The sequence below is a fragment of the Pezoporus flaviventris genome, unplaced genomic scaffold (assembly GCF_033815535.1).
Source record: "Pezoporus flaviventris isolate CSIRO_AGI_PZ_B2104156 unplaced genomic scaffold, CSIRO_AGI_Pfla_v1 ptg000035l, whole genome shotgun sequence".
NCBI lineage: Eukaryota > Metazoa > Chordata > Aves > Psittaciformes > Psittacidae > Pezoporus > Pezoporus flaviventris.
The window spans coordinates 12,530,737-12,557,363 of NW_026892583.1; the positions used below are offsets into that span (position 1 = coordinate 12,530,737).

Genomic DNA, 26,627 nt, shown 5'->3' on the forward strand with positions numbered 1-26,627 from the left:
TTGATTCAGATTCAAGAGAATAGTACCACAAGAGAGCTGGAGCACGCCAAAAATAGTACCCCATGGGACAAGGAGGGTGCCAAGAACACAGACTATTGTGGGCAGGGGCCATGACAGAGGTTCCGCTGAAAGAAAGAAAGAAGACAGCATTTTTACCCGAACTGGGGAACAAAGACAATTTTTTTCATTTCTCCAGAATTTCCAACCAACTGGTAAACTAAGACCTTTTTCCACACATATTTCAGTCCAATTACACACAGAAAAAAAAAAAAAGAAAAAAAAAGTAATACTTGAAATTTAAAAACAAAGAGAAAAATATCCATAATATTCTTGTGATCTTTTTCAATGTGCATATAATCAGGACCAGCTGAGGCTTACCACGTGCACACAAAATATTAATTCCAGAGCATTTACTCGATTGTAATGACACATAATCACTGCAAAGACAATGTCTCCACTTACTCCACTCTTCCCTCTTCATTAGGAATATACTGTGTCTGTAGAGTCCTTGGGCCCCTTACCTGTTCAATGAAAGAGGATCTGCAAGTATAAAATGCAGCTGGGGGAGATGCTTATCATTGGTTCTCCAGTCACATCATCCTTAAAAACAAATATATGAGAGGCTCATCCACTGTTGATACATAAAACAAGCAGAGAAGATCCATATCAGTCACAGAAACAAAAGAAAAATGGATTGAGAGGCCCAGAGCTCACTAACATCCCAACTTCAATAAAAGTGGGGTGCAGGACTGATCAGCAAGACAGGAAGAGTTGAGAAAGAGCCATGCACAAGAGAGAGAAGCACAGGAGACCTGCACTGGCAAATATAAGAGACGGATGAAGGACCACAGGCTGAAGTTAATGGGTTTATCTGTAGAAGAAGCATTAGTAAAGGCATTGCAATCTGGCCTGCATATTTTCACTGAGGTTCTTGCTTTTGGAGGAGATGACAGAAAAGACCTTAGATGGAGAGTAGGAGGAAAGGCAGAGGGGGGGAGTTCAGCACATCCCTCAGCTTTGGAGACAAGGCAGGAGCCACGAACTAGTTAATCCCAAAAACTTCATCTGAACTGTCCTAAGCCAGACATGCCACCAGAAAGCATTCCTGCAGCCCTGTAATAGCTCAGCATTGCTCACAATAGCCACAGCATGTCCAGCAGAATAGCAAGGTTAGTCAGTAAACCAATGTTATGTCAAATCCCAAAGTCAATCTGAGTCTGATTCATGGTGAAAACACAGCCCCCATGTCTTCAAACACAGCCAAATTCTTTACAGGAAAAAAGTCTGTGCTTCCCTGGGTGTTGTGAACAAGTAAGTAAGTCTAGCAAAATCCAAACACAATTTGGCAGGATATAATACTTTTTGGAGATAATCCTACCTGCTGAAATTTCCTTTTAACCTCAGTGAAGACTCCAGTTGATGCTAAGTATAATCAGGCAGATATCAATTCTCTCCCACTGGAAAGCAGAGTGAACAGTCTTCAAAATATTATTCTTTTGTGTCGGAGTACAGCAGTGAAGGGAAAGTTCTAGAAATAGTTACTTTGCACAATTTTCTTCTGAAAAGCAGGCTGGGTGATTTTGACTGTGGTAGGTCACAGTATCACAGTATGCTAGAGATTGGAAGGGACCTCGAAAGATCATCTAATCCAATCCCCCTGCCGGAGCAGGAACACCTAGATAATGTTACACAGGAATGTGTCCAGGCGGGTTTTGAATGTCTCCAGGGAAGGAGACTCCACAACCTCCCTGGGCAGCCTGTTCCAGTGTTCCGTCACCCTCACTGAGAAGAAGTTTCTTCTCAAGTTTAAGTGGAACCTCTTGTGTTCCAGTTTGTACCCATTACCCCTTGTCCTATCATTGTTTGCCACTGAGTAGAGCCTGGCTCCAACCTCGTGACACTCCCCCTTTATATATTTATAGACACTAATAAGGTCACCCCTCAGTCTCCTCTTCTCCAAACTATAGAGACCCAGCTCCCTCAGTCTTTCCTCATAAGGGAGATGCTCCACTCCCTTAATCATCTTCGTTGCCCTGCGCTGGACTCTCTCCAGCAGCTCCCTGTCCTTCTTGAACTGAGGGGCCCAGAACTGGACGCAATATTCCAGATGCGGTCTCACCAGGGCAGAGTAGAGGGGAAGGAGGACCTCTCTCGACCTACTAACCACCGCCCTTCTAATACACCCCAGGATGCCATTGGCCTTCTTGGCCACAAGGGCACAGTGTTGGCTCATGGTCATCCTGTCGTCCACTAGGACCCCCAGGTCCCTCTCCCCTACACTGCTCTGTAACAGGTCGTTCCCCAACCTATACTGGAACCTGGGGTTGTTCCTGCCCAGATGCAGGACTCTACACTTTCCCTTGTTATATTTCATCAAGTTACTCCCTGCCCAACTCTCCAGCCTGTCCAGGTCTCACTGGATGGCAGCACAGCCTTTTGGCGTGTCAGCCACTCCTCCCAGCTTAGTGTCATCAGCAAACTTGCTGATAGTACACTCAATTCCCTCATCTAAATCATTGATGAATATATTAAATAATACCGGTCCCAGTACTGACCCTTGAGGCACTCCACTAGTTACAGGCCTCCAACTAGACTCAGCCCCATAGACTACAACTCTCTGGCTTCTCTCCTTCAGCCAGTTCGCAGTCCACCTCACTACCTGATCATCCTGACCACACTTCCTCATTTTAGCCGTGAGGATGCTGTGGGAGACTGTGTCAAATGCTTTGCTGAAGTCAAGGTAGACCACATCCACCGCTCTGCCATCATCCATCCACCGTGTTATTTCCTCATAAAAGGCTAAGAGATTGGTCAAACATGATTTCCCCTTGGTGAAGCCATGTTGACTGCCCCTCATAACCCTCTTATCCTTGATATGCCTTAAGATGGCACCAAGGATAAGGTGTTCCATCACTTTCCCAGGGATGGAGGTGAGGCTGACCGGTCTATAGTTACCTGGGTCCTCCTTCTTGCCCTTTTTGAAGACTGGAGTGACATTTGCTTTCCTCCAGTCCTCAGGCACCTCTCCCATTTCCCAAGACTTGGTAAAGATGATGGAGAGTGGTCTAGCAATGACTTCCGCCAGTTCCCTCAGCACCCGCGGGTGCATCCCATCTGGACCCATGGATTTATGGATGTCCAGATTGCTCAACTGATCTCTAACCCATTCCTCATAGACTAAGGCAAACCGCTCCGTTGACCTGACTTCATCTAAGGTCTCAGGGGTACAGGGCTCTTCAGGACTGCCTGCAGCAGAGTAGACAGAGACAAAGAAGGCATTCAGTAACTCTGCCATCTCTGTATCTTCTGTCACCAGGGCACCCATCCCGTTCATCAGTGGGCCTACATTGCCTTTGGTGTTAGTTTTGTCTGCCATGTATTTGAAAAAGCTCTTTTTGCTGTCCTTGACCCTTCTCGCCAGGTTTAATTCTAAGGATGCCTTAGTCCTCCTAGCTGTCTTCCTACATCCTCTAGCAGCAGCCTTATATTCCTCCCAAGTGGCCAGCCCCTCCTTCCATGACCTGTAAACTCTCCTCTTCCATTTGAGCATACCCAGCAATTCCCTATTTAGCCACATAGGTCTCTTGGCCCTCTTCCTTGACTTCCTACGTGTCGGGATGCTCTGATCTTGAGCACAGAAAAAGCAATCCTTGAATGTCAACCAACTATCTTGGGTCCCTTTACCTTCAAGCAGTCTTGCCCATGGGATTTCCCCTAGCAATTGCTTGAAAAGGCCAAAGTTTGCCCTGCTAAAGTCCAGGGTTGCAATTCTACTTGCTATTCTACTAGTCCTACCACACAAGATCCTGAACTCCACCATCTCGTGGTCGCTGCAACCAAGGCAGCCCTCAACCCTTACTGCTTCAACCAGATCCTCCTTGTTAGTGAGGATGAGATCCAGCAGCGCTCCTCTCCTGGTTGGCTCACCCACCATTTGCAGGAGGAAGTTATCATCCATACACTGGAGGAACCTCCTGGACTGTGCCTCGGTTGCCGAGTGGTCCTTCCAGCAAACATCAGGGAAGTTAAAATCCCCCACGACGACCACAGCCTGTGACTGTGAGGCCACTCTCAGCTGCCTGTAGAAGGCCTCGTCAACTTCCTCACCCTGATCTGGTGATGTGTAACAGACACCTACAACAGTATCCCCCCTGCCAGCCTGCCCCTTAATTCTCACCCACAGACTCTCAACTCACTCATCATCTGTCCCTGGACAGAACTCGGTGCATTGTAGTTCCTCCCGCACATAAAGAGCAACCCCACCACCCCTCCTGGCTGGCCTGTCTTTCCTGAAAAGGACATAGCCCTCCATGACTATATTCCAGTCATGTGAGCTGTCCCACCACGTCTCTGTAATTGCCACCAGATCATAGTCTCCTGACTTAATACAGAGTACTTGCAACATAATTCAGCCCATGCTTTTCAGGCCATGGGAAACCAGGATGTTCACAGGTAGGGGGACTGCAGATTTCCACAGCAGGAGTTGGTCCAGTCTCTCCTGAACCCACAGCGGGTTGGGAAGCACCATGGTAAAGCTGTTGTCAGCATTTTTTACCAGTTGAAATTACCTCACTACAACTTCTGCCATGCCACCTAGCTTGAAAATGGCTCTCAAGTATTACAGGATGGGGGTGACTGCTGTGGTCATCTAATACACTTTACAAGTAGATTGTCCCAAGAGTCCACAAAGAAGTTTCCTTGAAATGCCCATTATGTTACACAAACTGTTTATTCAACTTTAATTGAAGTTCTGATCATGCATTAATTGTAAATTTTGTTGAAAAACAGCATGAGTTTCCTGATGATTAAAGGACTGATATTGCTATTCTTAATTATCATTTGTAGTATGGAAGACTGCAGTGTGATTCCCCCTGCAGAAGCAGGTGCAGTATATACCCACCTGAAGAATCATCCTTGGCTCTGGAAAACTTAGAAACCTAAACACACAGTACAGACAAAAAAGCTACCATTATCTTCCTTCTCCAGATGGGGAACTGAGGCACAGAGAGATTAAGTGACTTGCCAACATCTGTGGAAGAATGGAGGATTAAACCTTGATCTCCTGAGTCCAAGTCTGGTGTTCAGTCACCAGACCAGCCTTACTGTTCCTGCTAATGTGTTATTGCTATCATCTGCTTCATGGTTTTTCCTACCCATTCCTACCTAATCCCTTTTCAAGGTAGCCCTTCAGGGACTGTTACTTATGTGGATCAGGGCTTGATATAGCCATGCCAAAGAGGGACATACTGTTTCTTCTTGTGGGCACCACTGGCTTGGCTGGCAGGTGCCACTGCTGGGTGGCATCGCAGGACAAGGACTCACAAAGTCATTTCTACTTCAAGGCAGAAAAGCCTGAGTGAAATCAGTAGGCAGAAGGGAAAGAGTAGACTGTTTGCTGTGGCTCTCACTGCATCTGCAGTTCCAATCCTAGAGAAGCCAAAAAAAAGAAGCATGTTCATGTAGGAAGAAGGCTTGTAAGATGGGGCTGTAAGACAAGAAGAAAAAATCTTGAAAGCTGTACACTGGATGGATTCCTGCACTCTCAGTATTTATTTCTTGTGCTACAATACCACCTGCAGGCCCCAGTCCAGGACTGGATGCTGCTGAGAAAAAACGGTCTTATAATCCAAGGGGACAGGCCCCAGCCCTCAACCTCCAAGGGAGCTTTTCCCATGGCTAGGGAGGTTTTGGATGATGCTCAGCGCACACTGTCAGACAGGTGTACCCCATGCTGCATCATTATATGCATTGTCCAAAATGGTCCCCTCAACCCAACCAAACACCTTGAAAAAAACTCTGTATGGAGAAGGTCTGCAATGAAAATAAGTCTGAAAATGGTCTTAGAGGTGGAAAGCTGCAGGAACCAAGTAACAAAGTTATTTCCCGCACTGGTTGCAAAAGGTCCTTTGTCCTCCACCAGCAAGAGATGCCTCAGCATGTGGACCCTAAATAAGGCTGCCCTGCTCCCCCAGCCCATGCCAAAATGGGGGAGAGAGTGGGGGAGGGTGCCACCACCAGGCCCTCTCCTCAATGCTTGTCACCCCGATTGCGGTGGGCAAGAGATCACAGGCAAGCAGTGGTATCTGCTCAAGAGGCATCAGATGGCTTCTGAGCAAGGGTAATCCATTTAATTCTAGAGAAGTTTTTCCACTCAGAGATCATACACACTGCAGATCACAGAAACACATGCAAGCATGAAATTTCGTTTTTAAAGAATTCTTTTCCTGGGGCTTCCATGTAAAGTGGCAGTGAATGGGAAAAACTATAATCATGACAAGACAATTACAGAGGGGTTTTTTGCTAAGCATGAAACTTTGAAAAAATGTTTAGGGAAAAGGGAGGTAAAAAAAAAAAGCAATTTTTGTCGGATTGTCTTGTTGCACATTAGACATCATGTCATATAAATGACTTTAAACATTATAATAGGTTTTAGAGTAGCCAAGTCAAAGAAAAAATAAATGTTTGAGTTTGAGCTACTTTTCCTGCTTTGGCTCTTTTAGTGACACACCGAGTATACAAATGCAGAAACAGCCTGCACCCTCCTAAATGCTGCAAAACACACACTTGTGCTTTTAGCATGAAAGGACTAGGAGACACACATTAGTATTTCTGGGATTATAGTGAGAAAGCAGGAGTGATAACTTTGATGTTCTTTAAAAAAAAAAAAGTGAAAAGACAGAAAGCTATGAGTGGTTTTTTTTTTGTTTGTTTGTTTGTTTTTTTTTTTCTTGGCAAAGCCCCCCAGGAAAGAGCTAGCATGGAGAATGAATTCCCTCTCATCTTCCAGAGAGGTAATTCCTCCCCTTCCAGCCTAAGTTCACTGGCATGGCTGTGTGGGGAGCTCAGATGCTGTGTGTCTGAGCCCTGCTTAGCCTGTAGATAAACAGAGACATTAGTTTCTACAACAGGCACTTAAAAGTTCTTCAGTAGCAAATATTCCCTGCAAAATGAATAGGCATTGTACGTTCAGAAATGTAAAATAGAACCATGAAACGCATGATCTCTGCCTTGATGGTCACAAAGACAGTAATTTGAACTCTGGGGAAGGTTTCTAACTTGCTTGTTGTTAAAGCTGGAAGCTGGTCCTTTCTTGATGTAGGTCTCTTCTGATATAACAACAACTTCTTAGAGGTTTTTACAACTGCCTTATTCGTAACTGCAGCATCCCAGTGGCTTTGAGTAAGAAATTGAGTGTGTGGTAAAATCACAGCCATAGGATTCACTATGCTAAAAAAAATTGCTCTGAAATTTTTCAGCTGTTCTTATCTGAGAGGCAGGGGTTTTAGTGCTGATTGCTTAGGAAGAAAATGGCATAAAGCAGAAAGTCTGAAAGGGTTTACCTTGATTTTGTAGCATTGCAGCATCCTTTTGGGTCTCTCATCCCTGCGTCAAACAATGCTCAGCTGTGATCAAAGATGTGGGCTCTACACTCAGCTCCTCCAGATCTAGAGACAATCAGCAAAATAATTTGTCAAATTGTCAAAACTTAACAGACATGGTAGAGGATCAGACCAGGGAAATCTGGATAGACTGTGCCTTCACCCAGTCCTAATCTCACCACTGGAGGCTATAAACATGATGGGTAAAGTGACAGTCTGGCTACAAATCTGTCTGGCAGCTTCATTAGACATCTTTCGCCTGACTGATTAAACTGCATTTAAGATTCACTTTCATTTTTTCAAGTCTTTTGTTTAAATTAAAAGGTCACGTTTTCAAGTGAATGATCCACTGCCCTCTTCAGTCTCCTGCCACAATACAGTTACATTACTACTAGTGTTTCACAAAGCGCTGTGAATAAGATCCACAGACACCAACAAATGTCACAGCCAGCAGAGGTTACAGAAAGGGTTTTTGTCTGTTCACTATACGCCACAGCAGGGAAACAAGCTTGAAAAGTCCCCCAGCCTCAAACTTGGGCTATTTCTGCTGTGCACCAGGGGACTTGCAAAGAGGACTTGCTACTTTTGCAAATTTATTAAAGCAGTTGGCTTTGCCTGGTGCATCTCGCTCCACCTTGTTTTTATTGCTTCCTCACCACTCAGAAACTGAAAGGGATTTTTGATGGTTAGACAAGAAAAAAAAAAAGCCAAAAACCAACAAAACCCAACAAACAAACAACAAACAAACCAGGACCTGTGATCTGGGGTCTAATGCTGCCAAGTGCTGAGTGCCATCTGTTCCCACTGGCTCCGAGCGGCCGCAGGACTGCTCCAGAGCTCACGGGATGGGGCCCCGGCGTGGCAGAACCCGACGGAGCGGGGCAGCTCTCCAGAAGATGTAACACAGCATCTTGGGAGAGCTCCCAGTTTACACCTCTGCGTCTCTGGCCTGCAGACAGATTGCACTTAACCTGCCGCCCCGCAGCCAAGTGCTTCTCTGAGCTCTCAGAAAATGCCAAGTGCACTCAAAGCTGAGAGAGATGTCCTGGCTGTGCCTGAGACTTATGTACGCTCTGTTTCTAACTAACTAGAGACAAGGAATCCCTTATTATCTGTGCTGGGAGGTGATGATGCACTGAGTATTACAGTTTCTTATGTCACACTGATGCCATTGATGCTGGTTTAAAAAAAAAAAAAAAAAAAAAAAGGAAACACAATCCCCCAGCCTCACTCACACTTTTCCATAGGTTTTTGCTTGGCAGAGTGCAGCACAGGGATGAATCTGAGGGTCAAGATTCAAGGGGAGTAGCTGCTCCTGATGAAGGCAATGGCTGAGCTGTGTGCTCCTCTCAGGTGAAAAGCAGAAAGCAATGGAATTGAATAAAAAGGACTGAAACCAAAATGCTGTGTCACTGCCTCAGAGGAGTCCTTGCTTCCTGTTGACAAGTTTAACTCCAGCATGAAGGGGTCAGTTGAGTGGCTGGTACAAGAACTCACTTTACACCAAGGAGATGTAAAAGTTGACTGAATTTTTACTAGATAAGATGAGCCTCACAAGTGCTCTGCTACAGATGAGAGGACTCTGCCCACTGAACTGTTACATTCCCTAAATTGCAAGTCTGTTAACGAAGAACATTATAAATGTGACTTAATAAACTGAACTGTAGCTTGGTTTGCAATATTCATTGTGTCCTGTGTCCGACATGCTTCCTCCCAAGTATTTTTTCTATAAATCACATTTCATAGGAACTTCGGCTGTGAAATTGTACACAAAAATGTATTTGGTAGAGGGATACTTCCCTTTATTTTCATGTACAATTAAATCCTCAATAATCACTGAGGCTTTTAGAAGTGGTGGCGACATCATCATCTCCCAGATACAGTGTTTCCTTTGGATTGCAATGGAATTCAATCGATAACAAGCACAGGTATATACTGATACTGCAAATAAAACCCTGCCTGCCTGCTGCATTTTTAACTAATTGCAAGGGTCAAAGGCTGGTTAGGTATAACATGTATGTTATTACCCTAAAATCAAGCTGGCTTTTCTGACCCACCAGCACTGAAGATGCTGATATCCTGTAGTGTAACATTTGCTTTAGGCGTACATTTTTTTAATCGATATGCCTAAGATTCACATGCATGTATTGACAGAAGACTAGATCCTTTAGCCAGTAAATCCTTGACATTTTTGTATCATACTATAAGCCCAATTATCCTCCTCTTCCCTGTTCCTCAATCAGAAATTTGAAAGGCAGAAAAAAATCCAGAATAAACAGTAAAATTTTCCAAGTTGTGTGCATTACTGTGAATAAGAACAGTGAATATGATCCAGCAACAAGTAAGAATATTTTGGATACCAACAGAGCTAAAGTAGTGTTTAAGGCTTGTCTGAATGGGCTTGCTTTTGTAAAGCCAGAGGACATTATGCAGTTAATTTATAAAAATTAAATAAAGTTATCTTTCTTTTCCATTACCTAAGAGAAATATTTCTGAATGATCCTTTCCTTTTCTTCACACAGCCTATGTTTTTTTCACAACTAGCTGACTCTGATAGACACAACCATTCCAGTAAGCCCTCAGTCTGTGCTGCCAATAATTATATCAGTTATCCAGGCCCTTACATGTCATTTAATAGCTACTTTCATAGAGAAGGAAGAAAGAAACAACTACAATAAAATGCAGTTAATTATGGATATGTTTAGAAACAGTCTAATGAATAATAAACAATGTTTTATTTCCTCTGCCCATGACACAGTGGCAAATAATTAAGTATCAAAAGAATTCAAAGTATTAGGTAACAATCAGAAAACTTGTGCAAGATTTTTTCTGCTCAAGTTTAATTGGTTCATTGTTCCCATGAACTATAAACCACAGGGTTGATAGCAGTGCTAAAGTTTACTTCTATAAAGGAAGATTAACATATTCAGGAACTTCACCCTAATCCTTGTTTTGCGTTAACTCAAGCATATTGGATTAGTAATTCTTACCTACCACCCACTAGAGGAAAATGGGTTTCTCTTCTCAGACAACTGGCTGTATTGTACCTTCATGTGCATTATCTGCACTGAAAGCATTCTGCAGAAAGAAATAATATGAAGTGAAAGAGAAAAGAGTTTTACACTGTGATGGCAAGAAATAATTGCTGACATTACAGAATCTGAACTCTGCTGAAAGGCTAGACCTGTTCCTCTCCAGTTCCTGTGCTGTTATTTCATGCAAAATGAGAACAAGCCTTCCCTAAATTTCTTATTCAGGAAAATCATGAAAATGAAGGAAAGTTGATTTACTAGTTCCGATTTGGAGGCTTGCGAGGTGTGCTGGCAGAAAGGGAGCAGAGCTGGTTTTGTGGTTAACTGACTCTGCTAAGTGCTGGCTCTTAATGCAAGAGCTGCAAAACCACTGGGCACCTGCTTGCTCAGACCTGCTGGGAAAGGGGACAGTTGCTGCAGGAAGCATCCTATCCTGGTGGTCCTCCTACTGTGTGGACATAGTGCAGTGTGGACCAACCACAAGTATCAGTATAAGCCCGGGCCCGGGGAAATATCCCCCTGAAGAGTTAGACCCATCAGGTCTCTCCCATGCAGCTCATGCCCCATTTTCACTAATTAGAATCACAGCATGGTTTGGGTTGGAAGGAACCTTAAAGGTCATCTGGGCAGGGACACCTTTCACTAGACCATGTTGCTCAAAGCCCCGTCCAACATGGCCTTGAACACAGACAGGGATGGGGCAGCCACAGCTTCTCTGGGCACCCTGTGCCACTGCCTCACCACCCTCACAGTGAAAAATTTCTTTCTTGTATCTAATCTAAATCTACCCTCTGCCAGTTTAATTGCCTGAACAAAGCCAGGTCCTACTTATAGTGAACTCAGTGCCACATCTTCACCCCAGCAAAGAAGCTGCAATTACTTGCTCTGTTTGCAGTTACTTTTCTCCCAACTTTTGTCCTCTTGAAGAGTCTATATCCCAGGCCCTCCTGCTCCCTGTCCATACACAAGAGCTATCCCTTTACCCCAACAGGAGCAGGACAAGATCATGAAGGCCAGCAGAAGGACTTGATGCCATGCAGGTTTCTGTGAAGCTTGGTAAGTCCCAAGCATCTTCCTTCTTACATATATGGACAAACTTAGCCAGACCCTTTCTATCATTAATCAGCAAATTATGCCAGGAAATTTGAGGAGATTTTGAATAAGAGACGTGAGATTGAGACCTAAATTTTCTTGGCTGCACAAAGCAGACAAATTCATTAGAAGCTGATTTACTGTCCCAAAGGTGGTGGCTACGTGCCCATCTCTGCCCTATCTGTAAGTCACAAACCCTGGTGCACCTCTGTTCTCTAGCCCAGCTGCCTGCAGAGTATTCATCCTCCACCACCCTTCATTTGGATACAGAAAATACAAATTTTGGGGTGCAACAGATGTGCAGTGCTTCCTATAGTAAGACCCTGATCTCATATAGACCTGTTCAGTACAACTTTAAAGCTTGTTAGCTTACAGCCAAAGCTGTAGGGAGTTACTTCCCTATGTCTGGGGAACAGCAAGAAAACACCGGGGTGCCCTGACAGTCCTGCAGAACTGGAAACAAGCCAATGCATTTCCAGGGGAAGTTGAGGGGTTTTGAGAAACACATACGTGATCTACCTTTGAGCTTTGCACTGCTATCCCTTGAAACCTTTTTCTTCCTGGAGAAAAGGTTTCTGTTGCCATATCAGTAAAAGGAAAATGAGGAGTGGATCAATAAATTACTCAGACACTTCCTGCTGACTATTATGAGAGGTGCCCATACAAATTTTCCACCTTCTTCCTTTTTCATGGCTTTCCACCAAGCTGTGCCAAACACACTGCTTATCACTTACTGTTTGGGATTTTATGAAGGAAAAAATAAATAGAGCCTCCAAGTACTAATTTCAAACTGTTGTAGTGAACTCTCCATTTTTTTATTACATAATAGAGCCTTTTGTCCTCAGTTTTCCACCTGTTTGCTAAGCATTTTTCACTTGAAGACTCAATTAGGACAAGAAACCCCCACACAATCATTCAATTCAAAAATTAATTTGGAGATCAAGGGACTGACTTAGGCCTATACCAGTGACTAAAAGCGATTCAGCCTTTGTCACATGATCCAAGAGAACTGAGCAACAACAGTTTAGTTGCTTTAATCCTACTTAATTTGAGTGCAAAGAAATTCACATGTGCTCCTAAGAACATTTTGCAAGTACACTGTGTCCGTTTTTCTGGGTCCCCACATTCAAAGACTTTGTTTCATTGAGAGCTCATGACATCCTTGATTAATAACCCCCGTACAGACAAATGAAACACACACTATTTTGCAGAGGTAGTGAGCAACCTACTCAGAAAATATGCTTCTGAGGAAGAGGTGGTTCCGGATAACACATCTTATAAGCAGGAGTGGTAGCAAAACCAGCATCTTTAGGGTTTTTGGTAGTTGAAGCAGGTCCCATTGTGCCAGGGAATGTAGAAAACAGAGATGCCATCAGTGACCCAACAAGAATATTTAAAGAAATAATACAAATATGTCATGAGAGGTCTTAGCAGTATCTTTGTCACTAGTTTTATAACTTTTTGCCCATGTTTTGTGCAGGCTATAGGGTCATTAGCAGTGAAAGGCTATCTCCTCACTAGCTATCACCAGCTGACATAAGTGTGTCATCCCAGGGCCCTGCAACAGGATATCAGCCCACCTGAAGCTTGGCTACAGCCTGTTTTTATGGGGACAGCCAAGCAAATTTTTATTAGATGAAGGAAAACTTGCAAAAATCCCGTCCAGCAAACACACGCACGTATACGACCCTTTCCCTCTCTAATGCCTTGTGCACTTGCTGGGTTTGGAAAAACTTAATTAAAGTCAGTTGTGAAATTTCCAAGTAAAAAACTGTAATCCCTTACAGTAAATGTGCTGTGATTGTTCTGGGTTCACCCTGCTTCTCCCCCTTGACTGGTCTCATGGTGAGACAATATAATCTGAGAGATCAAAAAGCTGAAACTGGCCATATTTGCTTTTCATCCTCCCTCCAATGAAGCAAATGACATTGGAGAGGACTTCAACTGCTTGATCCAAGGAAGGAGCCATGGTCATCTCTGGATCTAGCAGTTCCACAGTAGCTGGCTGCCCAGTTCACATAAATGCCTTTCCTGGGCATGAAATGTTCTCCCTTCAGGAAATCTCTCTTTCCAGGAGCATGACTGCAGAGGACAGCTTTTGATAATGTCCTGGTTTTACCCTCTGCCTATGAGAGAAGTGCAACATGAAGATATAACTTCTTTTCTCCTATCCCCTTCAATCCCTAGATGTCTGGAAAGGAGTCTCTAGGAGTTGCATGGAGTGCTTGGCACCCCTGCTCAACCTAGAGGACAGAACTGCAGGCCTTCAGCTGAAAAAAGTGTGCTGGGGCAAGGGGATGAAAACGGGGTGAGGAACCCAAAGAAAACTCCTGCGCAGCAGCCCTGATCAAGGTGGGACACAATGGCTCTGTGCTGCAAAGCGCATATTTCTTCCTTCTTGCTGTCCTGCTGGGACCCAGACTATGTAAGCCTGTGTTTCTAGGTCTGACTTGTCAAGCTCTGAAGGCACCAGTTTTCCAGGAAATGTGCAGGTGTAGATGGAGTCCCACTTACAGATGTTGCACAGCAAGCATCATAAGCAGACAGTTGGGACTTAACATGGAGAAATCCTCCTTGTTCTCACCTTTTCCTTAATTTACAGCTCCATGAAGATCATTGGTGAGCTGATGTTTTGGGAAAAAGTGCCTAGACACAGCCATTTGCAGGAATTGGCTCATCTAAATTGTATGTGGCTCTGTTAAAGAAAGAAGCCATACAGAAAGGACTGTGTTGGAAACCCAACCAATTCAGCATCAAAGAGACAAGAAATAACAAGCAAACCTTGCCCTCCTCCCCTTACCCATGCAGCATATTTTATCTAGTCAAGTGGCAGTGCTGGCGTGGTGCCATGGATCTTGCCGATAGATCCAAGCAACACTGATTAAGAAATATAACCAAAGTAATAAATGATGGGGGAGGACTGACTCCTGGTGCTGATGGTGGAGCTGGGATCTGCCTTGTTCTTTGCAACAGTTAACCCCAGAAAGAGTCAATGAGAGCAGGACTTCCCAACCTTTTGCAACAGACACTCTCACTTTCAATTAAAATGGCTCGCTAGGAACCCAGAGAAGCAAGTTTGAGTCAGCAGGCTGCACAGAACATCAGGCCACCTGGGCCTTTGTAGTTTCTGACTGTACTTCTCTGACATACCAGTTTTTAATTTTCAAAAATATTATCTGGATTTCACCCAGGATTTATAGACTCATAGAACCATAAAATAGTTAGGTTGGAAAGGACCTTAAGGTCATCTAGTTCCACCCCCCCTGCCATGGGCAGGGACACCTCACACTAAACCATGCCACTCAAGGCTCTGTCCAACCCGGCACTGAACACCGCCAGGGATGGAGCATTCAGAGCTTCCCTGGGAAACCCACTCCAGTGCCTCACCACCCTTACAGTAAAGAACTTCCTCCTTATATCTAACCTGAACTTCCCCTGTTTAAGTTTGAACCCATTACCGATTATCCTATTGATACAGTCCCTGATAAGGAGTCCATTCACGGCATCCCTATAGGCCTCTTTCAGATACTGGAAGGCTGCTATGAGGTCTCCATGCAGCATTCTCTTCTCCAGGCTGAACAGCCCCAACTTTCTCAGCCTATCTCCAGGTGCTCCAGTCCCTTGATCATCCCCGCGGCCCTCCTCTGGACTTGTTCCAACAGTTCCATGTCCTTTTGATGTTGAGGACACCAGAACTGCACACAGTACTCCAGGTGAGGTCTCACAAGTGCAGAATAGAGGGGCAGGATCACCTCCTTCGACCTGCTGGTCACACTCCTCTTGATGCAGCCCAGGATATGGTTCACTTTCTGGGCTGCGAGCACACACTGAAGCCGGCTCATGTTCATTTTCTCATCGACCAACACTCCCAAGTCCTTCACCACAGGGCTGCTCTGAATCTCTTCTCTGCCCAACCTGTAGCTGTGCCTGGGATTGCTCTGACCCAGCTGTAGGACCTTGCACTTGGCATGGTTAAACTTCATAAGCATGTCAAGGTCCCTCTGGATGGCATTCCTTCCCTCCAGCGTATCAACCCAACCACACAGCTTGGTGTCATCGGCAAACTTGCTGAGGGCACACTCAATCCCACTGTCCATGTCAGCGACAAAGATCTTGAACAAGACCGGTCCCAACACCGATCCCTGAGGGACACCACTCCTTACTGGTCTCCAGCTGGACATTGAGCCATTGACCACAACTCTTTGTGTGCGGCCATCCAGCCAGTTCTTTATCCACCGAGTGGTCCATCCATCAAATTCATGTCTCTCCAATTTAGAGACAAGGATGTTGTGTGGGAAACTGATGAACACTTTGCACATGTCTAGGTAGATGACATCAGCTGTTCTACCCCTGTCCATCAGTTCCGTAGCCCCATCATAGAAGGCCAGGTCAGGCAGGATTTCCCCTTAGTGAAGCCATGCTGGCTGTCACCAACTACCTCATTGTTTGTCATGTGCCTTAGCATGCCTTCCAGGAGAATCTGCTCCAAGGTTTTGCCAGACACTGAGGTGAGACTGAGTGGTCTGTAATTCCCTGGGTCATCCATTTTCCCCTTCTTGAAAATGGGGGTTATATTTCCCTTTTTCCAGTCGTCGGGAACTTCACCTGACTGTCATGATTTTTCAAATATGATGGACAGTGACTTAGCAACTTCATTAGCCAGTTCCTTCAGGACCTGCAGATGGATTTCATCAGGTCCCATGGACTTGTGTATGTTTCCTAAGATGGTCTCGAACCAGATCCTCTCCTACAGTGGGCCCAAGGTCTTCATTCTCACAGTCCCTGCATCTGCCTTCCGAGACCTCAGTTGTGTGGTCAGAGCTTTTGACAGTGAAGACCGAGGCAAAGAAGTCATTAACAACCTCAGCCTTCTCCAAATCCAGGGCAGCCAGTTCTCCTGAGAGCTTCCAGAGGGGGCCTATGTTGTCCCTAATCTGTCTTTTATTTGCTACATACCTACAGAATCCCTTCCTGTTATCCTTAACATCCCTAGCCAAGTTTAATTCTAACTGGGCCTTATCTTTCTTAACCTGATCTCTAGCTTCCCGGACAACATCCCTGTACTCTTCCCAGGCCGCCTGTCCTTGCTTCCACCTTTTATAAGCCTCTTTTTTCCTCCAAAGTTTCCTCAGCACCTCCTTATCCATCCAAGGAGGTCTCCTGGCCCGCCTGTTGCATTTCCTTCTAGTTGGCATGCAACACTCCTGAGCTTGCAGTAGGTGATCCCTGAATACCAAACAAGAGTCTTGAGTCCCTCCCTGCCCTCTAGGGCTATATCCCACAGAACCTTACTAAGCAGGTTCCTGAAGAGGCCAAAGTCTGCTCCCTTGAAGTCCAGGGCAGTGAGCTTGCTGCATGCTCTCCCCACTGTCCTGAGGATCTCAAATTCGACCATCTCATGACTGCTGCAACCAAGGCTGCCCTGGAGCTTCAATAATGTCCCCCATAGCTGTTCTCCCTTTAACCCTGACCTACAAACTCTCTATTGACTGCTCACCTGTCTCCAGACAGAGTTCCATACTCTCCAGCCTATTCGTAACATCAATAGTAACTCCTCCTCCATGCCTGTCGGGCCTGTCCTTTCTAAAGAGCCTGTAACCTTCCATTCCAACTCTCCAGTCATAGGAGCCATCCCAGCATGTTTCTGTGATGCCTGTTATATCATACCCTCACAGACGTGCACACATCTCTAATTCCTCTTGTTTGTTCCCCGTGCTATGGGCATTTGTATGGAGGCATCTGAGCCGAGCTCCAAATGAAGCCAGCTCATTGGCTGGAGTGGCTGGAGCATCTCTACATTGCTCCAAGCTGGCAGCTGACTGGGTGTGTTGGGATGGAATGATGCCCCCTTCCCCCAACACATCTAGTTTAAAGCATCCTTGACCAGTCTGGCAAACCTCCTACCAAAACAGCGCCGACCAGCTCCACCAGCCCCCAGTAGACCTGGCCTCTTAAATTGAGTCCCATGTTCTAGATACCCAAACCCCTGACTATGGCACCACTGTTCTAACCATTTATTAACCTGGCCAACCCTCCTAGCCTTTTTAAGGTCCTCACCTGTATTGTGGAGAATTGACGAAAAGACAATCTGAGCTCCAGGGCCCCTAACTACCTCTCCCAGGGCTCTGTAGTCCTTCTACAGATGGGTTTCAGAGCTTTTTGTGCTCTGGTCAATATCCTGGACAAAGTTCCAGCGTCTCCCATATTAACAATGGCACTTGCTCTGATTATCAAGGCAGATCTTGGTTCTGTCTGTATTTAGGTTACTGTTGTCGAGAAGATCCACATATCTTAATGCTGGGTCAATATTCAGGCCTGCTGTAGGTCTGTAGATGCCCAGTTCTTCTGGACGGGTGCAGCTTTGTCCATCCTCAGATCACATTGCAGGGCGGGTTTTGGCATATTGAAGCTGATTTCAGCTTACTAGATTCATTATTATTTTGGTTCAGGTATTCTTTCTAAATTCAGTAATGGCTCTAGCTAGTTTCCCTCAATATAGGTCAAAGGCTAGGAAATTGAGTCTGAAAAGCAACTTTTATCTGTTTTCTCTTATATCCTTTGCGCCAAAATAATAATATACGAGAGAACCGCAAAGGAATTGGAGTATTTTTAATTTTTCATTTTATTTTACTCTTTTTGTAGTTTCTTGGAGGAAATTTGAGAGTCACAGAGCAAATCTCAAGTGACCCCAGTAAGGCAAAAACATTTAGGACTCTTCCTGGCTGGCCCTACTGGCTCTGCCAATGAGCAAACATGGATTTATCCCTTGTTTTCCTTTATTTTCCCCTTGAACTTCCAGACTGTCCATGTCCTGCTTAAGGAGTTATATGCAGAATTCACCATGAGGTGAAATCAGGCATAGGTTTAAAATAAAGGCTGATTTACTGCACACTGGAGAATGAGTCTCTACTTCAATCTCCTATTGCCATTTGTGCTGGAAGTCTGTAGGCAGCTTCCACACAGGCAAAAGCTCCCCTGGACTGCAAGGAGTCTCCGTACTGTTTCTTTCACAAGTGAGACTTGGTTTTATTTAGCTTTGGTTTATGATCACATAGAAAACTGCACTGTGCTGAGCATCAGCATCATAGTATAGAGGTAAGATCTGAAGCATTATTCTCCATTTTGGTCCAAACATAATCACTCTAAAACCCCCAAACTGAATATTTAACCTATTGCTGGAGACACTCATAGATTTAGTCTCCTTCCTACACCCCGTTTTCAACACAAAACCCCAAGGTACTTTTTCATTACATTCCTTTATGATCTTCATCTCAACTGGAGAAGACATTTTCTAGCCTAGAAGGTAGAGGCTTTGCTTTATATTGTCAAAAGTAGCAAGTTTAAGTCCTGTGGTGAGGGTCATATTTTTTATAATAAACCCTTCATATCCATTATTATCTCCTTGTTAAATGGTTCAGTACATTAATTATCACTATCATCCAATATATTTTCTGCAGAATGAAAATATTTCAACAATGCTTTTGTCTGAAGAAGCAAAACATAATATACCATTTTATGAGTAATTTTCATGAAATTCTGCATGCATCCAGATCTTGTGAGGCAGGGAACACACTTTGTTTGAACTTTATAGCCTTCTTATTCAGTTTTCATTAATAATTTTTCCTTCAGTTCTCAATAGGCTTCTGTAGCATTGAGGGAATAATATCAGAGCCCTCCTGTAGCTAATTTAATATCTGTAAATTTCCATGGCTGATAAGCAACAACTGTGCACACAAATAGAAAACTAAAATAGTGAATGTGGGAGGGAAAAGGACCACAAATGAAAGTGGAGACTGCAAGATGCTGTGAAGTGATAATCATTGCAAAAGATTTGGCTTCATCATGTAAAACCACTAGCAGAAGAACAGTGATTATCATTTGTCCTCTAAAAGAAAATCAAAGTTATACATTTGGTTTTTATTCTGTTTTTGTCTCAAAAATCATTCCCTTGATAGGTAGAAAATGTTTTTTCATGGAGTTTTTCACTAGCCCTTGTTCTGGGCCGTGGTCACATGCATCCCTAGCTTGCCAGAGGCACTGGTAAGGACAACTGTTTTTCCTGGTCCAATAAATAATTTTCTACATCTTTCTCTCCCAAAGCATGGTTCTGACCCATACTCATATCCCTACTCCTCTCCTCTAGACAAACAAGCCCAAATCAACATCCAAGCTACCTTGTCCTTGCCAAACTTCCTGCTACGTATTTCAGGACCACTCACAAAAATTTTGCATTCCCTCTCCGAATTCAGTTGCTGCCCCCATCCTCCTTAGGTTCTTTAGCCCCAGATCAAGCCCCTGTTAATTATCTCCCTATTATTATCTTAATTATTTGAGAACTCATGCTCTCAGCTGCAGGCTCTGAAAAGCACACAGCAGAATCTGGAGCTGTATTTGGGATCAAGAGACTGCAAGAAGATGCCCAACCCAACTTCTGAGGACAAGCAGCATCCAAAGCAGCCACATAACATAGCCCACGTCTCATTTCCTGTCCTCCCATACCACTGCAGGCAGTGTAAAGCCCTGGGCTGCACACTCACATGAATTTGGTGGCCACTTCAAAGATGAACACAACATCCTGGACAAGAAGCAACTCTACAAACACCATAGACAAACCCAGCAGCTTTGCAGTGTCTGTTGCTATTGCTCTCTTCACAGAAACTCCACCTTTATTAGAAACATTGGTTGCTGCTCTATAGCAAACGAATCTTCTAGCAACAATGGTCTGGTTAGCAGTAGCTTGGGGAAAGAGCCCCCCTGGAAAGGATACTCATGGGTCTATCAATTTAAGATGCGTTTTTAAATCCTTGCCTGCACGACATAACTTGTTCTCATAAACTCTCCCAGTTGCACAATACTTTGTTGCAGCCATCACATGCAAGAAAAAACACATTGAGATAGAGGGCAATGTATTGTGGTTTTTTTAACAGAGGAAAAGTCTTTAGAAGGACCACAGACCTTGCTGTATTAAATCATCCCTCCACAGCAAAGTGTAGATGGTCTATAGGGAAATGCAAGCTGGAGTGTGCAGAAAAGGTGCAATTCTGCTCTCCCTGGACAAGTCAGGCGTGGTCCTACAAGCCAACCCATCCTGCCCAGACAGGATTGGAGCCTAACATTGGGCCACCAGAAAGACAGGACCTGCAGGAGGAAATAAATTCTTCTGGAGCCATGGGATCAACCATGGTGCCAGTCACCAGGATGTATCAACAAGCAAATTCTTCTCCAATCCTACAAATACGCAAAACCCTGGCACCCGCAGACCTCACATCTCTAATTAAAAATGGCCATGAATACTTCAATAAACAATGCAATCCATCATGTTCAGGACATAATAAAGAGACATGGAGTGGAAAAGAAGCTTTGCCCTTGTCCTGTGTACCATACTGTATGTTTCACTGCAGGAAAGCATGTGCTAATTTCTTACCTCTCTGCTGACTGCACTGTCCTTTTGCATAGTTGCTGCTAAACTGCATGAAAGGTATTTCTAATCTCGTGACGGTGACTGAAAAGGGCTGAAGGACACAAATTAAGTCTCATAGCAATAGAGCAGCCCAAGAATGGAAGGTCAGCCAGTTGACTCTTCCCAGAATCCCCTGAACAATGCAATTATTCATGAAGGAAATTTCAAATTATTTTCATTAGACTTCTGTTTTACCAATCTAACCAAAGTGATTAATTAGGGATTAAAATATTTACTCTGCACATGCTGCCTTGGCACTGCACTAGAATATTTAAGCATTGTGCTAAAAGGGTCAGCTGTCTCCAGTACTGTTTGGAATTCATTCCCTACTTTCTGTGTAAAAGGGCATTGACACTCATGTCTATACTACACTTAGGATCCCATTAGGGACATGGAGAGAGAAATAACTCTCTATTCCTGCCCTTATAGCTGCCCCAAGCTGCCCAATTTCTTTACTGGGCTACTTCACCTTAGAAGCAGACAACAGCAGCAGCAGTGACTACAATATGCCATGCAGGAGGTTTAAAGTTCAACACCTATTCCACAAAACCAGAGATGAGGGAAGTGCTTGTGAGAACCTGGAAGGACCATCTAGGAAAAAAGAGTGTTGGGATGGATTACAGGAGAATCGGGCTCAGATTTGGTTACCGATATCCTGCACAACCCTGCCCAGTTTCTTAGTCTGACTTTTGCCTCAATTTCTTAGTTTTAGTTTGGTGCTCACCAGCAGCAGGGTGAGAACTTGTCAAGCTCAGTAAAGAAGAGTAGAGCTTTGATTTAGGCCCACCAGAAAGCAGAACACTCTTCCAGTGAGGCTATCAGGATGTGGTCCATGGGCAGGTAACACCACTGCATATTCTGGTGTGGACATCCCACAAATGTTTGTCCTTACCTGAGCTTTGAGTTAGCATGAGATAGATAGAATTAACTCACAATTAGGATATGGTGTACACTGAAGTGGAAGCTAGTCTTAATACAGGGATTTGGGAACCTTGGCTCTAAAAACAGAAACATGGACTTACTGAAAGTAGAATTGCTTTCACTGGGTGTGAAGTTTAGAGAAAGGATCACTTTGCAAGCCCCTGAAACAGTGAAACAGTGTGCTGGAAATGCTTTGCTTGCTGCATTCCTTTCCCAGAGCTGCAACCAGCAACCCAGATCAGAGCCTACAGCAAATGCCAACTTGCACCAACCCTCAGAGGCTCCTGGAATCAATTTGCAATTTGTCCCTCACCCCCACTTGTCTAACGCAATCCGAAGCAATGGGATATGTAACAAGGAAAGACTCCAAGAATGGTGAACATGAAAGACCACACAACTGATGGTGCAGCAAGCCACAATGGCTCAGCCAGTCTGCACAGGGATGTTTGCATTTGTTTCAGTGCTGAGGATACAAGTGGCTTTTCTGGCATTGCGATCTGACACATCCTAAGCAAGTGTGTTTCTCTGTGGGATAGTTAAAATACACAGTATCTCCAAGCTGGTGAGTGCTGCCACTGCAACCTCACCAAGATGAAAAAGATGTATAACAGGATTTGCATTCCTTTCCAGAATGACTGCTGCAAGCAAACATTTCAGCACTTATTTGTTACCAGTGTTATTAGAAGTCTCAACCCATTTCCTGGCTGGGGCATATTTTCTCAAGGGGACTGAAGTCACCTGTCACTTTCTTTCTCACATTACTTAATCATTTTAGTCCAAGCAGTAAGCTGCCAATCATCTTTAATATTTAGTCACCTTGAATGCATTGCTACTGATTAAATAGACTGCTATTTCTGTAAACAACTGATGAGAGAATACTTACAGCTTCATTATAATTATTCCACCAGATATTAGAGCATTATTCATATGTAAGTCCAAAGAATATTTAGGTCTTCTCCTATTTATTTCACAAACAACATTTTAATTGCTGCCATATTAGTAGAGCTATCAGTACTAATTGGATAATACCCCTTCAAAGATTTCTCTTATAGCAACCATTTTTGCTTGCATGCTTTTAAAGCATCCCTGCTGATTACCACAAAGAAATTTACCCTTACAAATTTATCAGCCAGGCACCTATATGCATATTTTTGTCACACAATCATACAGTCATTGAATAGTTGGGTTGGAAGGGACCTCATCCAGTTCCAACCCCCCCGCCATTGGCAGGGACACCTTCCACTACACCAGGTTGCTCAAAGCCCCATCCAATCTGGTCTTGAACACTGCCAGGGATGGGGCAGCCACAGCTTCTCTGGGCAACCTGTGTCAGCACCTCACCACCCTCACAGGGAAGCATTTCTTTCTCACATCTAATCTAAATCTTCCTTCTGTCAGTTTAAAGCCATTCCCCCCCTGTCCTATCCCTACAGGCACTTGTCAAAAGCCCTTCTCCAGCATTCTTACCTTTTAGCTAGTGGAAGGCTGCTCTAAGGTCTCCCCAGAGGGTTCTCTTCTCCAGGTTGAACAAGTCCAGCTCTCTCAGCCTGTCTCCATAGCAGAGGTGCTCCAGCCCTCTGAGCATCTTCATGGCCTTCTCTGGACTCACTCCAATAGGTCCATGTCCTTCTTCTGTTGGGGGCCCCAGAGCTGAACACAGTACTCCAGGTCTGGTTTGATGTTTGTAATACAGAGAAAACAGGTGGCTCCTATTAAAGGGAAGAAGTTGAAAATAGGACAAAGCCTGTACTGCAACTCATGGCAGAAGCATGACGGAAATCCAGGCATTCTGAGATCATCCATGGCCTTAAACATAGTACATCCCCCTACCCTGGACAATGTATTCCTGGGGGCTTGGAGGATCCTTTTAGAACATCCTTGAAAAGTTCATCAAGAAAAGTAAACTTACTGTTCATAGACTTAAAAGCAGGGATCTTGCTTTCAGCAGAAAGTATCTCACAGGGTCCACAGTTTAAAAAGTGTTGAAACGATGCTGCAGAACCAGATTGAAGCTGTGCATCAGGTTTTAACAGATTACATGTTTAATGAAGGTCTTTGCACACTAACAGTAAATTTATTGGGTGGGTTTGGCCAGGAACAGAAAGGTGAAGGAGAAATTTCAGAAAAGTAAAAATGTCACCACCACATAGGCAGGACCTTCAGACCTTGCTTCTAGAAGAAGGTTTTGTTTAGAAACTCAGCTAGACCCATTTTTCAAAGGAACAGATAATGTATGTGTTTCTTTCGCTTCAGTGAGAGAAGATGAGAAATTGTTATTTAAGGTTGACCCATACATTTTTCCTTGTTTCTCCCTACCTAACTCATCTCTTCTCCTTCCTCCCTCACAGATTTTCAGTTTGACCACTGAACTGAAAAATTAATTATTCTTTACAGCTCTATTAAAGGATGATGTATGCCAGGCTGCTTACAGAGAATCTAGCTGATGTATACCAAATATCTCTATTTCTTATTTGGTTTTCCCTTTCTTTTAACAACTGCCCCTTCTTCAGATAATTTCAAAATGCCCAAGTGCTCATAGGGTGCAGTGGACTGTACATTAATATGTACTAAAATGAAATAAAATATGAACCCGAGTGTTTTAATGCCACTGTTTTAACCTAGGACACCCACTCAGCAATTAAACACCACACAGCCACTCACTCACTCCTCCCTAGTGGGATGGGAGAAAGCATCAAAAGAGCAAAAGTGAGAAAACTCATGGGTTAAGATAAAGACATTTGATTGATAAATAAAGCAAAATACGTGCATACAAGCAAAGTGAAACAAGGAATTCATTCACCATTTCCTACTGGCAGGCAGGTATTCAGACATCTCGAGGAAAGCCAGGCTCCATTATTCATAACATGTACTTGGGAAGACAAAAACCATCACACTGAACACCTCTCACATCCGACACCCCTTCCTTCCTTTTTCCCAAGCTTTATATGATAAGCATAAAATTATATGGTCTGGGATATCCACAGGGTCAGTTGGGATCAGCTGTACTCGCTGTGTCCTCTTCCAACTTTGGGTGCCCCTTCAGCCTATTCACTAGTGGGATGGGGTGAGAAGCAGAAAAGGCCTTGTCTCTGTGTAAGCACTGTTCAGCAATAATGAAAAAAATCTGTATTGTCAACACTATTTTCAGCACAAATCCCTCAAGTGGCCCCTGTAGCTCATGGAGGAAAGAAGGAGGCCGTTAACCTGGGAAGCTGGAAATAGTAACGAAACCAACCAACCAACCAACAACAAAAAAAAAAGGAGGAAGAGGACAATTAAAAGCAAGGGGCTTCCCCCTAAATCTGATGTCGCCACCCAGAACCGCTTTGCTGTCCTCCAGCGGGCTGATGAGGAAACACCCTCGAACCAGAAACAACTGGCTGAGGCACTGGTAAAGAAGATTGCTACTGGTGCTGCCAGGAAAAAGCGGCAGGTCATAGTAGTAGGGGACTCTACTTTGAAAGGAGCAGAGGTACCCATCTGTCGGCCTGACCCAGTCTCAAGGGAGGTGTGTTACCTACCAGGGACACAGATCAGGGATGTTGCAGAGAGACTGCCTGCTCTAGTAAGCCCCACTGACTATTGCCCTCTTCTAGTGATCCATGTGGCTGCTAGGGATATAGATTGCAGTAACCTGGAGAACATAAAGAAGGACTACAGAGCCCTGGGGGAAGTAGTTAGGGGCTCTGGAGCTCAGATTGTCTTTTTGTCAATTCTCCACAATACAGGGGAGGACCTTAAAAAGGCTAGGAGGGTTGGCCAGGTTAATAAATGGTTAGAACAGTGGTGCCATAGTCAGGGGTTTGGGTGTCTAGAACATGGGACTCAATATAAGAAGCCAGGTCTACTGGGGGCTGGTGGAGCTGGTCGGAGCTGTTTTGGTAGGAGGCTTGCCAGACTGGTCAAGGATGCTTTAAACTAGATGGGTTGGGGGAAGGGGGCATCATTCCATCCCAACACACCCAGTCAGTTGCCAGCACCTACAATAAATGCTCAGAGCAATGTAGAGATATCCCAGCCACTCCAGCCAATGAGCCGGCTTCATTCGGAGCTCGGCTCAGATGTCTCTATACAAATGCCCTTAGCACGGGGAACAAATGAGGAACTAGAGATGTGTGCATGTCTGTGAGCGTATAGGCATCACAGAAACATGGTGGGATGGCTCCTATGACTGGAGTGTTGGAATGGAAGGTTACAGGCTCTTTAGGAAAGACAGGCCTGGCAGGCGTGGAGGGGGAGTTGCCCTTTATGTTAGGGATAGGCTGGGGAGTATGGAACTCTGTCTGGGACAGGTGAGCAGTCAACAGAGAGTTTGTGGGTCAGGGTTAAAGGGAGAACAGCTATGGGGGACATTATTGTGGCAATCTGCTACAGATCACCTGATCAAGAGGAACCTGCAGCTGCAGCATTCTACAGACAGATAGGAACAGCCCCATACTTGCAGGCCCTTGTTCCCATGGGAGACTTCAACCACCCTGATATCTGTTGGAGGGACGGTACGGCCCAGCACAAGCAATCCAGGAGGTTCCTCGACTGTGTGGAAGACAACTTCCTTCTGCAAGTAACAGAGGAGCCGACAAGGAGAGGTGCCATGCTTGACCTCGTGCTCACCAACAGGGAAGGGCTGGTTGGAAATGTGACTCTCCAGGGCAGCCTTGGATGCAGCAATCATGAGATGGTCGAATTTGAGATCCTCAGGACAGTGAGAAGAGCGTGCAGCAAGCTCACTGCCCTGGACTTCAA

The 26,627-nt window shown here is 44.5% G+C and overlaps 1 long non-coding RNA gene across 2 annotated transcripts; it reads right to left on the reverse strand.

The window, feature by feature from the left end:
• Window positions 1-463: 463 nt before the first annotated feature.
• LOC133273997 (uncharacterized) lies at window positions 464-24,906 on the reverse strand. Of its 2 annotated transcripts, none has more exons than XR_009744992.1 (3): window positions 23,352-24,906; window positions 7,341-7,445; window positions 464-600 (listed from the first exon to the last, which is right to left on the reverse strand). It is a non-coding gene; the product is annotated as an uncharacterized LOC133273997 (long non-coding RNA). The 2 variants fall into 2 exon arrangements; XR_009744993.1 differs by lacking the exon at window positions 23,352-24,906 and adding an exon at window positions 10,374-10,458.
• Between the last annotated feature and the right edge of the window lie 1,721 nt (window positions 24,907-26,627).